General features: G+C 42.2%; 1 protein-coding gene across 6 annotated transcripts in view; it reads left to right on the top strand.

The window, feature by feature from the left end:
* The window catches only part of LRRC7 (leucine rich repeat containing 7), a 178,395-nt gene that overhangs the window by 23,772 nt on the left and 139,871 nt on the right, over positions 1-14,752 (top strand). The window lies entirely within an intron of this gene.

Genomic DNA, 14,752 nt, shown 5'->3' with positions numbered 1-14,752 from the left:
GCCATTTAGCCGGGGCACTTCTGAATTCTAATTGGAAAGCAAGTTAGTTCCTGCGATATGTGAACAAAGGTGCTTCCCTGGTGCATAATCACAGCCAGAAGGGCTGGAACCCACCCCAGACTCGGTCTGTCTGCTCACCTCCTGCATGGCCGTTGCTCATTGCTGAGGCTTAGAGTTCACTGCAGAAAGCTGCTTTTTTTCAGGATAATTTAACACACCACAGATCACTCGCAGGATATACATACCAGTAGTAACAGGGAATGATATCTCATGGCAACATATCGAAAAAAAGTAATGTTTTTTACAAATTTAGGCAGGCAATGTAAGTCTGTTTGCTTATTTACAGAAGAAGTAATTCATTAAAACTCAGCAGCAAAGGAAGGGGTAATAGCTACTGAGCCAGCATTGGATTCTTAAAATTTTTGGTTGGTAATTTATTTGTCAGGAAAATATTACTGTAAAATATCATTTTTCCGAGTATGAACTATTGGGTAATAAAGCGGCTTTTTTTGGCTGGTTGTAGATGCTGGCCTTGTACTGTAGGAGACTGCGTACTTTCTCAGCTGTTTGTAGCTCTTTCTTATCTACTGAGCCATTGCCAAATTTGCAAAATAAGGAAATCTATTTTGAGAAAGGAAAAGAAATTCCCACTGGTGTTTAGAGACTATGAAAATGTCTCCCAGCTAGTGCTGGGAAGCATTCTTGATTCCCTAGGGAAAGATTTTCTACCTTTCTTCAGACATCTAGTGAAACTCATAAGGAAAATTCTGGAGTCCTCAACACAGGAAGACACAGATTTATTGGAGTAAGTAAAGTGCACAAAGATAAGAGGGTTGGAGCATCTCCCACACAGGAACAGGCTGAGAGAGTTGAACTTCTTTAGCCTGGAGAAGAGAAGGCTTCAGCGAGACCTTAGAGCAGTCTTCCAGTATTTACAGGGGGCTTACAGGAAAGCTGGGAAGGAGCTCTTTATCAGGGAGTGCAGTGATAGGATGAGGGGTAACAGTTTTAAGCTGAAAGAGGGGAGATTTAGATTGGATATCAGGAAGAAATCTGTTACTGAGAGGGTGGTGAGGCACTGGCACAGGTTGCCCAGAGAAGTCATGGAAGCCTCATCCCTGGAGGTGTTCAAGGCCAGGCTGGATGATGCTTTGAGCAATGTGATCCAGTGGTAGGTGTGGGGTGGGTGGAACTGGATGATCTTTAAGGTCCCTTCCAACCCAAACCATTCTATAATTCTGTGACAGTTATGTAAATGTGATGCTCTCAGTTGATTCACTGGAATAATTTAATTTTGGACACCTATCTTACGCCAACCGCTTTTGTTCAAAAAAGGCTTTTATGCAGTTGGAGATGACCATAGCAAAGAACTATATTATTTGGGAATGAATCTAAAGGAGGAGTCTAGCAAAGCTGTCCTCTGTCTAGTCCAAGCTGTGTGGCAGAAACCTGCCAGCCCTATGACAGGCTCAGAAGATGCTGATGCACAAGGTCCTTCTGTTTTCAGTGGTGGGGAATGCTTTATAGTTGCCTTACTGTAGACTCTTCCATTTTGCATACAGATATTGTAGGACCTAGTGCAGGGAAGGTGGAGGTAAAGAAATCACTCTGAATTCCAGAGCGGTCATCTGGCAGTTGTCATGAATGATGTCTTTGGAGGCCTACATATCAGAAATTTATTAAACTGAGTGTTTGGGGCTTCTTCTCATGGCATATTTCTGTTGTGCTCCGAGAGTCTTACAGTGCTGAGGGGAGCAAGAACACTTTAAGCTACAGAAAAGTTTGCTAATTAAAGTCTATGATATGAATGCAATCTCAAGAGAAGCTCCAGGGAAAGGGAAATGTGTTCTTTTTACCTTTGCATTTTGTAATATGCAGCTGAGAACAAGAGAAGAGAGGAAGAAACTCAATCTCAGACAGCACACAAGAGAAAAGTGGTCTCTGATTGCCGTCATGTTTGGAAATGAAAGCTCGTCGCTGGCTTTTCTGTAATATAAAAGAGGGAAGGGATTCCAAGAGGAAGCAAAGTAAGAGAGAATAGAAAGATCGATTGAGTTCTTTATTCCCTTGCCCAAAGAGAAGCAAAGATCAGAATTTCCCCTACAAGTTATACAGCCCTGAAGGAAGGGCTGGCCCCTTGGTTTCGCTGGTCATCCCAGAGGTGATTAACTAGAATTATTAAGGATAAATATTTTGGTTTAACATGATCTATATGGACTGACTTATTTTGTCTGGCTTATTTTAATTTTTTCTCCTTTGCTTCAAGTTCTGCTCTTCAGCTCTGCTTAAGTAAATATTAAAAATCTGACCACGTGAACTAAGTTTTAAATGTAATTCTGATTTATCAAACATCTGGGATACTCTGACACTTTTGTGCCAGGCACTCTGAGGTGTGAGAATGATCTGGTAAGTGGCTAAATCATTCCTGGATGCCCTCTGATTGAAGGCCCAACAAGAAGTTTTGATATCCATGTGACTTTCATCTAAAAGACCAAATTTCTATTCCAGACTTTCTAGTGCCTCAAAAATTAAGATTTATTTGCAATCTTTTGTTACGTTGTATGAATGATTTTCATATATTCACAAATTCTGCCATCCTCTGGGTTCTTTTGCTAATGAAGTGTCTTGCCTTGCTCATTGGAGAGTGGCTTAAAAGTGATGTTGCTGTAACAGCAATAGAAAAGACAATTACACAAAACTAGCAGAAAGCAAACAAAAAGGTTGCTCAAGGCTGGCGAGTTGTGTCTCAGTGAGGTAACTTAGATGTATGTTAAATACCACTAGTGGTCTGTGTCCACCTCCTCCTGACTCAGCCTGTGCTCCCAAAGTATATGCTCAGCCCCACTCTGCTGTCTGCCAGGAGGAGAAGGGCAGGTTTTCTTCATACCTGTACTTTCTGCATTTTGATTTCTTCTCAGAAGTGTTGGTTCCTCCTCAGGAACACATTAGACACTTTGGTTTTGTTTCTGGATCACAGTCTGTTTCTTTTTCTACCAAACTGAGGGGGTCTTGCAGCCCTTTCTGCAGTGGTATCAGAAGGTACGAGGTAGCACAAGGTAACTCACAGTCGACAGATCTGTATGTAAGAATGTAGTGTAGGAATGTCTTTGCATTGCAGGGAGGACAGCTGCGGTGGCACAGGGAAGGGGATAATGTGGATCTGCCTTAGATGACTCCGGGAGGGCCCTGGTGCCAGCTGCCCTGGGTTGCAGGCAGCCCTGCAGTGTCAGACAGCCACTGGCAGGCACAGCCCTTCTCTGCGGGGCCTGGCGAGCTCGCTGGCACGCGCCGGCCGCCGAGACGCGCGGGTCAGGGCTGCGTGCTGTGCAGGCTGCAGTCCATGAGCTCTGTATTAAATGTGCTCGAGGTGGGAAGCTGAGATGAACTCTTTCGAAGAAGTCCCAGTTCTTCAGAGTGACTGAGGTCAGCCAGCCTTGAGGTGGTCACCCTCCCTGTCACTCCATCAGTCCTGAGGTGGTCACTCTTGTCTCTGTTCCATGCCCTGTCCTCCTCTTTCAGTACCATCCTTTACAGATCCACTGGGTGTTTAATTATTGCTAGCAGCTGTGAATGTTAAATAATGTTAGAAACCATGTGCATCTGGGAGAGTAAAGTAATTCTTTTTTTGGATCTGACCCAAAAATTCTGGTTGGTGCCTTGTGATATACATAAGGATAATGTCAGCAAGTTGGAGCAAAATCGCTTGTGACAGATACACATGCGCACCCACAGCCTTAGCGTGTTTAAAGCTATGGAGAGCTCTTAAACAGTCTTGAACTGCTGCCTCTCAGCTGTCCTGTAATGGAAACAAAATGAATCATTAATATTTAACATTGAGCCTGATCCTTTTGTTGGCTGACTGTTGGAATTTAAACAAACAAAAAAAAAAGGTTGGTTTTGGGTTTTTTTCCTTTTTTTTTTATAGCCAGATAGTGAATATTGGCCAATGCATTGTAACAAAGAACAAATATTTACAGTTTTTCAGTTCTGTGGTCTGTTGCTGAGATGGAAGGAGAAAGGAGAAACCAAAGATGAGCACTTACAGAATGAACCTGCCATTATTCCGTATTGGAGGAGTGACTGAATGAAGCTGATGAACAGAAGCAATGGTGCAGACATACATAGCCTCAGGCAGTAACTAATGGTGAGGTGATATTTTGCATCACTGAGTAGAAGTGGACCATGCAGGATTGGTACAATACCCAGTAATTTCCTTTAGAAATGTGGAGTGTACCGCAGTGTGCTGAAAATCTCTCTGCTCTGTGTCAGGGGTGACTTCTTCAGTCTGTTGAACTGAGCGTACTGTACATCTCACTGCTGTAGGAGTTTGCCTTCAGTAGCCACCCTGGAAGAGAGGCAGTCAGACCTGACAGGGCCACTCATGGGAGGAAAGCTGAGGGGACACTGAAACATTTCTAAGAGCAATTCTCTGATGGTGGCTGTTGATCATGACATACATTTTCAATGTAGTTTAAACAGATGACGAGCAAATTGCATATTGAATTGGCCTTGTATTTCTCACTTTAAAACATCCTTGTCTGTTGTAACAATGAACAGGTTGTTAGATTATCTTACCATAATTTTCCCAATCTTTCTGTGTGCAAGTAGGATACTCAGTAGTTTGGAGCAGACAGGAAAAAGCCACAGTGAGTTTCAGGAATACTGTGTAAAACGTTGCAATGCCACTACGCTCCATCGTGTATTTGGTACACCGCAAAATGTGTTGTAGAAGTTAAGTGGTGATAGAGTGGTGAACCTTGACACAAGTAGCCCAATCTCCAGCTGTTTTGAACTGGAGTAACTTTGTCCAAGTCAAAGGACTAACCTGACTTACAGCAGTACAAGTTTGACTTTAACAGGAAAGATCTCTGCCTCAAGTGCCAGACAACCTTTTTTTTTTTTCCCCTTGTCTTTTGTAGAACATCGATCTCCTTTTTGACATAAGCGCTGCTACCTTCAGGTATCACTAGAGGCTAAAACCCACCAAATAAACCGAAAGGTTTTACAGCTAAAAGGTTCATTCTGTCCTTTAAAAAGGATTAATGTAATTTCCATTACTGTCACTTGGAGTTATATATACAGGATGCACAGGAAATAAATTCTAGAACATAAGAAAAATAACATTTTTAATATGAAAGTTAATATAAAGGTATTTGGTTTTAATTCTTAAGCAACAAGTAGTGGTCATATTCAGATGAAAAAATAATTTCTGTTCTTTCCAATGGTTCTCTGGTTACAATGTGAATCCCTTTAAATGTTTATATATGTAAATATAAATGCACGATATTAATTATATAAATAAAACCACATACATTTATAAATATAAATATATATAAATATGTAAACATCCAAACCATATGTAAATATATAAAATATAAGCACAGAAATTTAAATACATAACCATGCAAACATAAGTCTTCTGCTAATATTTTGTAGTGTGCTTTCTTTTCAAATATTTGCCCAGTTTCTAATACTGCAATACTCGGGTTTTCTCTTTGATCCACTGGAAGCAGGGAGGAGGTAATGGGTATGTGAGTGCAGCTCTGCTCTTTCTCCTGCCCTGAGAAATGGGCTGTTCTGTCCTGGCTGCAGATCAGTTGGAAGACAGCAGAGGGTTCCACTGCAGCAGGGTGCTCTGGGTGTGACAGAGTCACGAGTGCATGCATGAGACCATGAGAATTAGCTGCACCAAGCTGAGTTCCCCCTTTCCCCTGGTACATATAATTTTATACCTCTCCTGAAGTACTCCTAGCAGAATTCCTGGCTACCGCACTGAGACACGGTGGGCTGTTTGGGGATGAATGGCTGGAAAGCTGCCCAGTGGAAAAGGACCTGGGGATGTTGGTTGACAGCAGCTGAACACGAGCCAGCAGAATGCCCAGGTGGCCAAGAAGGCCAACAGCATCTTGGCTTGTATCAAAAATGGTGTGGCCAGCAGGAGTAGGGAAGGGATTGTCCCCATGTACTTGGCGCTGGTGAGGCCACGTCTCAAATGCTGTGTTCAGTTTTGGGGCCTTCATCACAAGAAAGATATTGAGGGGCTGGAGCACATCCAGAGAAGGGGAATGGAACTGGAGAAGGGTCTGGATCACAGGTGTTATTGGGAGCAGCTGAGGGAGCTGGGGCTGTTTAGTCTGGAGAAGAGGAGGTTGAGGGAAGACCTCATCTCTCTCTACAGCACCCTGAGAGGAAGTTGTAATGAGGCAGGTGTTGGTCTCTTCTCCCTAGTAACAAGGGATAGGATGAGAGGAAATGGCCTCAAGTTGCACCAGGGAAGGTTTAAACTGGTTATTAGGAAATACTACTTCACTGCAAGGCATGTTGGGCATTGGAACTGTTTGCCCAGGGAAATGGTGGAGTCACCATCCCTGGAGGTATTTAAAAGACATGTACAAGTGGCACTTAGGGGCGTGGTTTAGAGGTGGGCTTGGCAGTGTTGGGTTTACAGTTGGACTTGATGATCTTAGATGTCTTTTCCAACCTCAATGATTCTGTAATGCGTGCTACATACAGTCACTGGTGAGAGACTTCGACCTTCCAGAAAACTTTCATTTTATAGAGCAAGTGCTGTTGACTGTTTGGGACACTTGCATGTGAGAAGGGTGTGTGTAGCCTCTCTCTTTACAGATGGCTGTGTTGGCTCTGAGCGCAGAGATAGTGCCAGCTGTGCCAGAGGAAAGGACTGTTTATTTGGTATCAGCATGGGGCAGAAAGCCTCTGCTTGGCCGAATATTCCTTACTGCCAATTCCCACAAACCTCTGATGGTGCAAACATCCAGCCTCCCTCTCCAGCACTCCTGTTGCAGATGGCACAGGGTGCTCTGACCAACACGTTTGGGCAGGAAGGGGCTCTGTTGGAGCCTCTTTGGGTTGGTGCATGGCCCCTTGCAACCAATCTCCCTGAGGAAGTGCTCACTCCTTGCAGCCCAGTGCTGGATCAGAACACCAGGCCCTGGAGCTGTGAGATCCTGTTGGCTTTGTTCTGCAAAGCTACTCGCTCGCCTTTGTTGTTGAAGAGAATAGCTTGAAGGGATGGTCCATAAGGACTCAAATGTCAAAACTGAATGAAAAAGAATGCAAAATCTAGTACTTCTATCAACATTTTTAAAGCAATTGTGTTGTGGTGGAGCTGACTCATGACTTTCAGAGTTTGAGACAGCTAGTCTAACTATCCAGAACTTGTGGTAGCACAAGAACGGCAATTTGTGAAAGGAAATTGTTACTTGGAATTTTATTGGAATGCAGGTCATTGTGAGGGTGAATTTAGGCTTCTGTTTACTCACAGTAAGCAGAGTCAGTCCTGGAGAGTCAGTTAGGAGCTGTCCTCAAGAGTCCTCATGGTCTTGCATGCCCGTGCTCCCTGGGCATCCCCTGCTCTGCAGTTAGTGTGTTTGCTAGTAACTGTGATAATTCGGGATTGCTCCAGCCCTCTGTAGGCAACCTGTGAGTAATTTCAGCTAAAGAAAAAAGCCAGGGACAAAACCAGCCTGTTTCCAAATGCTGTATACATACAAGATAAGAAATATATATCGAATTAATTAGTGGTATGACTCCAATTGCAGGAGTAGAATTTGATTATGGGTGAACCCGGCAGTGTGCTCACATCAGTATTTCCCTGATGTGCGCTAAAGACAAAGGCTTAGGGGTCAAACACTGCTTTGTTTCCCTGTGAGCAGTTCTTTACGGTCAGACTGTCCCATGGCCACAGCCCAGACTCACGAGGCTGTGAGCAGAGCAGGCAATGGCGCATACCTCTGTAGGAGCTGCACTAAGGGGCACAGAATGGCAGGAGTGAACAGGGAAGCCACCGGTGTGTGCCGTGAGTGGGGCGTGCTGGGATTGCGCTGGGCAGCTGCACCGGGAGCCAGCGCTCGGGGAACATCAGCTGCCCGCTGTCATGTGCTGCCTGCAGCAGAGCCAAAAAATGATGCACATCTCCAGGTGCTCAACCAGATGCTTTGGTCATGAGGTTGTGTTTCCTCTCCTAATCTGATTTAAGCTATTCAGGTGTGTTTTGCTTCAATAAGTAACCTCTTAATGTGAAAGGATTGCTCTTTTGTCATTGTGCCAGAGATGAAAAGGGCCAGAGGATAATTATATAAATGAAAAAAAAAAAATAAGGCCGTCTGTGTGATTATGAAGCTGGGTAGCTTGTTCTTCTAAAAAGTAATATACTTCTGATAATGAAAGTATGGGCAGATTTTTAGTCTTTTCATTTCAAAAAAATTAATCTAACAGCTGCATACTGCAAATTGGTGATGTTTTCCTGATCTTCATTATCTGACATGATCAGATCAGCTCTAAGAGAACCTGCCCAAGCCTTCAGTGCGACTTCACAGATGTCGGGAATGTTGAAAGTGGGAAGCTAGTGAAATGCTCTGTTGTAGAAGTCCTCCTTAGCAGTGCAGGATTGTCGACAAGATGCAGTGCTGAAGCAGCAGTGGAGCAGTACCTTTCTCCTACAATCCCCTTCCTCTTCTGATCTGACCAAGTTTGTGAGGGAAGTGTGTAGTCAGATATGGGCACATGTGCAGTCCTGTGAACATCAGAATTACAGCAAATACATTCACGTTAGCCATAGTGCATATAAACATGAGGCTGCTCTGTTGCTGGATGGTCGTGATGTTGCTGCATGTGCTCTTGAGTGAGGGCAGCAGGGGCATTGGTATTTCTGGTGAAGAAAATACTGGAATCAAAGTCTAATGGGCAGAACTGGAAGACTAAATCTGTCCTTGGTTTGCTTCCAGGACAGATACCCACAGGGCTTATTTGAATGTGTGAATATGACTGCCTGAATGTGTCTGCTTGTATGTCTGTATTTTTCTTCTAAATTGCTGTTATATTTTGAGGAGAACAAGAGCATCTGGTGCATCAGAAAGACAGTGTTATATGGAGAGTTGAAGATGTAGGCTGTGACTTAACTCCCTTGCTGTGGGAGTCTGCAGACTGTCCCTCCCTTGGTTGGGAACTCTGAGTGGCAGACTGGTGTTTGGATCTTAGTACCAGACAGGACTGATGGGCCAGCCCTGGAATAAAGGCACAAACAAATTCAGAGCTTCTCACTGGGAAGTCACAAGTGGGTTCAGAAATAGCCTCTTCAGAGGAAAGCAGTTTATTGTTTATCTGGGCAATAGCATGTGAAATTTAGGGTTAAAGTGAAGCCAAATGATTTCATGCACCTAAAGTGTGGTAATGTGTAACTTCTTTTCCAGCTAATTACCCTCAGAGCACACAAGAAAGGCAGATTTTATTAAATATATTTTTCTTAGACTTCTCCCTATGCTTTTGAAACCTAAGCTGTGAGTTTTGGCTATATACACAAATGATTTCCTAAGGTTTCATTAACCGATAGGAGGGCTTGGTGGCGGAAACAATGGAGCGCTGTTAAACTTAAGAGTGATGCATTGCCTGTGTCAGTACAAACATCTGTACATTGGGGAAAAAATGTGTGCGCTTTGGAAACGGGAGCTAATGAAATGAAATTGCCAAGCTGAAACATGAGCGATTTCTGCAAAAGCCCCATCCATCTCTGCAGCGATGAATGCCTCCCTGCAGGTCCAAGTGGAGGACTGGCCAGAGTGGCATTGGGGTGCTCACTGCTGCTTACCTACGACAGGTTGAGCGCTCACTGGAGAGGCACCGAGCTGCTGCCTTGGGAACAACACTTGAGTAATGAATGAAACCGAGCTGGGCATAGCAGACATGCATGCTTCTTGCTTTCTGGTAGAGAAAAAAAAAGACAGCAGAAAAAAAAGAGAGGAAAGAGGGAACTGTTTAGTGATGACCTGAGATCTGTGTTTTCCCCTTTCTTTCACTTCTTCAGTAACATTTGGTAAGTTATGATTTTCTATAGGCATTTCTACTTCAAAGGTTTTAAAGTTACATTACTTAACACAGAATAAGCCTCTGAGAGTATCTTGAGGTGAAAACAAAGAAATGTAGCATGCTGAGAGGCCAATATAAAATAACTTAATTACTAATACTACAGTGATTTGGGATTTTTTTTTAACATTGTGTGTGCTATTCTTTCTATTCACCCATATGTAAAATTAAAAAGAAGCTAACTGGATGTAGAATAAAAAGGCTTCTTAGATCTCCTTCCCCCATCCCTGCCTCACCCGGTCCCAGAGGTGCTGCAGGGAATAGCTGATCCAGTCAGGCAGGGATTTGCAAAGCAGTGAGCATGTTTAGCAGAGTTAATTCTTGGATTTCTGAGTTGAGAATGAAAGGTAAAGTCATGGCTTATATATTCATGCTGCTCCTAAGATGGTAGTCTAAAACCAGAGAATTCCTTTGTGGCTCTCTCTGGTTGATACAGTAAATACAGTAGTGGGCAGAATTTCTGCTAGTGGGCTGCCAAGTGTTTATCTGTGGTTTCCCAGTTTGTTTCCATGAGCTTCAGAGGGACTTACTTTATGGTACCAAACCCATTTTATAATCTGTTTCTTTCACTTTCCTATCTCTTGCTTTTACTTTTTTTGAAATAACACGCAGGATTTAAACAGTGTGCTTCCTTGTGATGTGTGCTCTTAACATACTGGCATTTATAGCTTGGTGCAGCAGTTTTTATCTTATGCTACTTTTAAATTTAAGAAATGTGACAATAACACCCTGAACGTCCTTTAAAATGTTTTAGTATTCTGAAACGTACAACTGAAGCCAAATACTGGGTGACAGGTATGGTAGAAGCTTGAACTGCATCCTGTCTTAAGGTCTAGCTCTATTTGAGTCATTTTTCAAGTTACTGAAGTGATGTGGCTTGAGTATTTTTGAGAATAGAGTTTGCTTCTCTGTGTTGCTGGCAAATACTCCTGTAGCTATATAGTCAGCTCTACAACTGAAGCCATAGTTTATTGTATGTTATGGCTTTGATAGTTCCCATTGTCCCGGTACCTCTTCCTTTTTTGTTTTCTGTTTCGGGAACATGTAACCAATACACCAGTATGTCAGCTGTTGGCTCATGTAGTTACATCCCATTGAAACTTTGTCACTTTAGGCACTAACTCCAGATACCGTGTCTAGTTTTTCCTAATGTGGAAATCATTATTTATGGCCTTAAAACACAAGTACAAATTCCTGGTGTAGTTAATCAGTGATTTAGGGAAAGGCTGATAGCTCACATAATGAATGGTTTAGACTTTTGCCTTTGCAAACTAGGTGTTACAATGCTTTTGCTCAAAACTTCTGCAAGTAAAACTAGAGAAAATATGTATCGATATAATCGGTGAGGAGAAAATTCAGTATTCACATTCAGTGTGTCATTATCTTCTCTTTTAATCCAGTCTTTCAAACTTGTTGTCTCTTGTTTTTCTTGTTTTATATAGCACTTTGGTCATATCTTTGATTCACTATGTTCTCACAAAACATAGTGCTTATTGTCTTGATCTGGCCTGCGGACTTTTTAGGGGAAGCACGTAGGGCATTCTGGGTATCTTCACTGTTACCGCACTGCTGGATGCTAAACCCAATTTCTTTAGCAGGAAGTTTGAAAATCCAAGGCAGGCAGAGTGCCATCTTATCATAGGGGCCTTGCCAATACTATATAAGCTTTGTTTAGGTACCATTTACTCTTTAAAATAACCCATTGTTGTTTGGGGTTTATGCCATCATCTTTTTACATCATCATTTATACAAAAGATTTCATTTTCATATTATCTTCTGTTCAGGAATTATCCCAATATAATTTTCTGTGATTTCCTCTATTTCTAAAATTTATGGATGAAAATTATTTATCGTCGTGAAAAAATTATTATCATGAAAGTGGCAGGATGGTTTTTAATGGTGTATTTGTCATAATAAATGTTTTTTTCTGATTTCTGTGCTTTGTCTTTTGTCCCTGTTGAGATTTGCAGTCACAACAAATTTTCCTTTCATTCATGCTTCTTTCCTTTTTCATGTGGTTTTTGTACTCTTATCATCAGACAGTTTAGGTATCATCTTTCATCTGGAAAAAACTGCTGATTAATTTTGCTTAGTACATATTAAGTTCTCTATTTTTCCAGAGTAAGAGCTCTTCCTAGAGATTTAGGCTAGGGTTTTTTTCTGTTCATCTCTCCTTTCTCCCTTTAACGTGGAGTGAATCATTACTGGGCAAGATCTTTTCCATCTCAGTTTTTTTTTTTGCAAGAATTTTCTCTCATATTAGACTTCTGCTTAACTGTTAATTTTTGGAGGAAGATTTTTTCCTCCATTGATTGCATTTTTCTTCAGTGTTAATGAGGGAAGTGTTTCACCTCACTTTTCCTCTTTCTTGAGTCCCTTTCACTCCTTCTTTGATATTTCAGAATGATTCTCAACTCTTTTAGAGGCAGTTTTTGCTGCTACTGTCTCTATCTTTCTACAAGTTGGTGGGAAGTGAAAGAGAAGGAAGCAAGATCCTATCTCTGCTCACTCATTTCTTGGCAGTGAAGAGGCTTATGTGTGTACAAAGACCTGGGCTGTGGCGTTTTCAGCAGGAAATTTGCTGCTTCCTCCCATGAGCAAAGACACTGCAGTAGGTACTAAGCTGTGGAGTTCGTTACAGTAGCCGTAATGCATTGCTCTAGGGATAACACAAAAAGTTGCCTTCCCTTGCTCAAAGCAAATACTTGATTTCATGACGTACCTTATCTCCTTACTCTCCAGGCATCTATTCGTCCTTATTACTCTTGTGTTACTTTCATGTGTATGGTAAGCAGTTGTCCCATTGTCATTTTTATCTTTCTTTTCTGTCTTTCATGTGCACTGCAGCTTTCTTTAATGCATTTCACACATCTTACACGTTTGGAAATAATTTCCTCCTTTTTCCAGTTGAATTTAGTATTCCCCTAATCAGCTGTTCTTGTGAGTTGTCATTTGTATGTGCACCTTGTTCAGTGAAAAAGAAAAATCATTCCTGACTCAGCACCTAAATGTCTGACTTACGTCCTTTTGTCCTCTCCATGCAATGCCATGAAGAACTCCCCTAGAAATACTCTTAAAACCTATTTAAAAACCCACAACCCTTTACAATTTATTTTTCTCTTCTTGCTGTGGCACTGATCTCTGAGGGTTTTGTTAGTTGTCACTTTTGAGGACTGAGGTTTTCAAATGTTTATTGCTAGATAGGATTAGCTAACGGTTGTTCCTCCCACAATGCCTACAAGAGGCACTCTTTGTGGCACCGGACTCTGGATCTCATCAAATAATAGAATCAGAGAATGGTTTGGGTTGGAAGGGACCTTAAAGATCATCCAGTTCCACCCCCCTGCCATGGGCAGGGACACCTCCCATTAGATAAGGTTGCTCAAAGCCTCATCCAGCCTGGCCTTGGACACCTCAAGGGATGGAGCTACCACCACTACTCTGGGCAACCTGTTCCAGTGCCTCACCACCCTCACAGTAAAATAATATCTAATCTAAATCTCCCCTCCTTCAGCTTAAAACCATTACACCTCACCCTGTCACTGTGCTCCCTGATACAGAGCACCTCCCTATCTTTCCTGTAGCCCCTTTAAGTAGTGGAGGACTACTCTAAGGTCTCCCAGGAGCTGCCTCTTCTCCAGTCTAAACAAGCCCAACTCTCTCAGCCTGTCCTCATAAATGTGAGGTGCTCCAACCCTTGGACCATCTTTGTGGCCTTCCTCTGGACTTGCTCCAACAGATCCATGTTCTTCCTATGCTGAGGACTCCAGAACTGAGCACAGTAGTCCAGGTGAGGTCTCAGCAGAACAGAGAACCACTTCTCTTATCCTGGAGGGTGTTTTTTGCTCATTTTATGAGCAGACCTCACTATCTGAACAGAATTGCATTTATTTCAGTAGAACTATGTTTTGCATAAACAAGGTAATGGATTGTAGCTAACTTCACTATCAGAAAAAGAGTAGTGACATCACAACTGAAGAGCTGAACAGGACATCGAATAAGGGCAAATATCTGTGCTGCTCCTTGGACAGGGCTGCTGCTGCTCACTGTGGGGCATGTCTGAAGCCAAGCAAGTCAGAAGCTGTGGGTTGCAACAACCTGGGAAAGGAATGTGCAGGGAGAGGAGAAGTCCAGGTCTCCAAAAGTCAGAGTGTTTTACCATAAGTTCTAAGAAAACCTTTATTTGTCCCTTCTTGTACAAACAGTGAAAGTAAATAATTTTCTACCATGAATTCTCAGTCTTACCCATTCCTGTCCTATTATTTTTTAGGAAAGGTTTGACAATGGTGTGTGTTTCCTGAGGTGTGTGGTAGTTTGTTTGCCCGTGGGCTCTTAAAGGCAAGAAGTATAACAGGAGTGGCTCCACTGGCATTTAAGTCTCTCATTATAAACATATGAAGCCTGAAGTAATACCACATAAGATTGTGATTCCCTGGTATGCATTCCTAAATCCTAATAATATCCCTTAAGGACCTCCTGAAACAGGCATTATGTCTGTGTATCACTTGGTTTTGATTGGCTTTTTTTTCCCCTCACATATGTCTGAAGCCTTTTTAAAATTCATTTTTATGTTCGGCCTGCACACAGTTCTGTTGCAAGGAGCTGAAGAGAAAGTGACTCATCCCAATGTCTTTTCCATGTTGCCCTCACGCATAGGATAAAATCAGTGTATCCTTGTGTAGTTTTTCAATGTTTGAAATTAGCTGTACTGAGAAATAGATCTTTGAATGAGATACGAAATTATAGAAACTATGCGACACTGACTGGTATTTAATAATTAAGCCTTTATTGAGCTTCCTTACAGTTCTCAAAGCAGTGCATGGAAGTATTTTTTCTACCATATTCAAAGTTTGTGTTTGAAATGTAATTG

The sequence above is a fragment of the Cuculus canorus genome, chromosome 8, assembly GCF_017976375.1.
Source record: "Cuculus canorus isolate bCucCan1 chromosome 8, bCucCan1.pri, whole genome shotgun sequence".
In the NCBI taxonomy this organism is placed as follows: Eukaryota; Metazoa; Chordata; class Aves; order Cuculiformes; family Cuculidae; genus Cuculus; species Cuculus canorus.
Note: the sequence above shows the minus strand (reverse complement) of the source record. Positions and strands in the feature narration are given on the sequence as shown.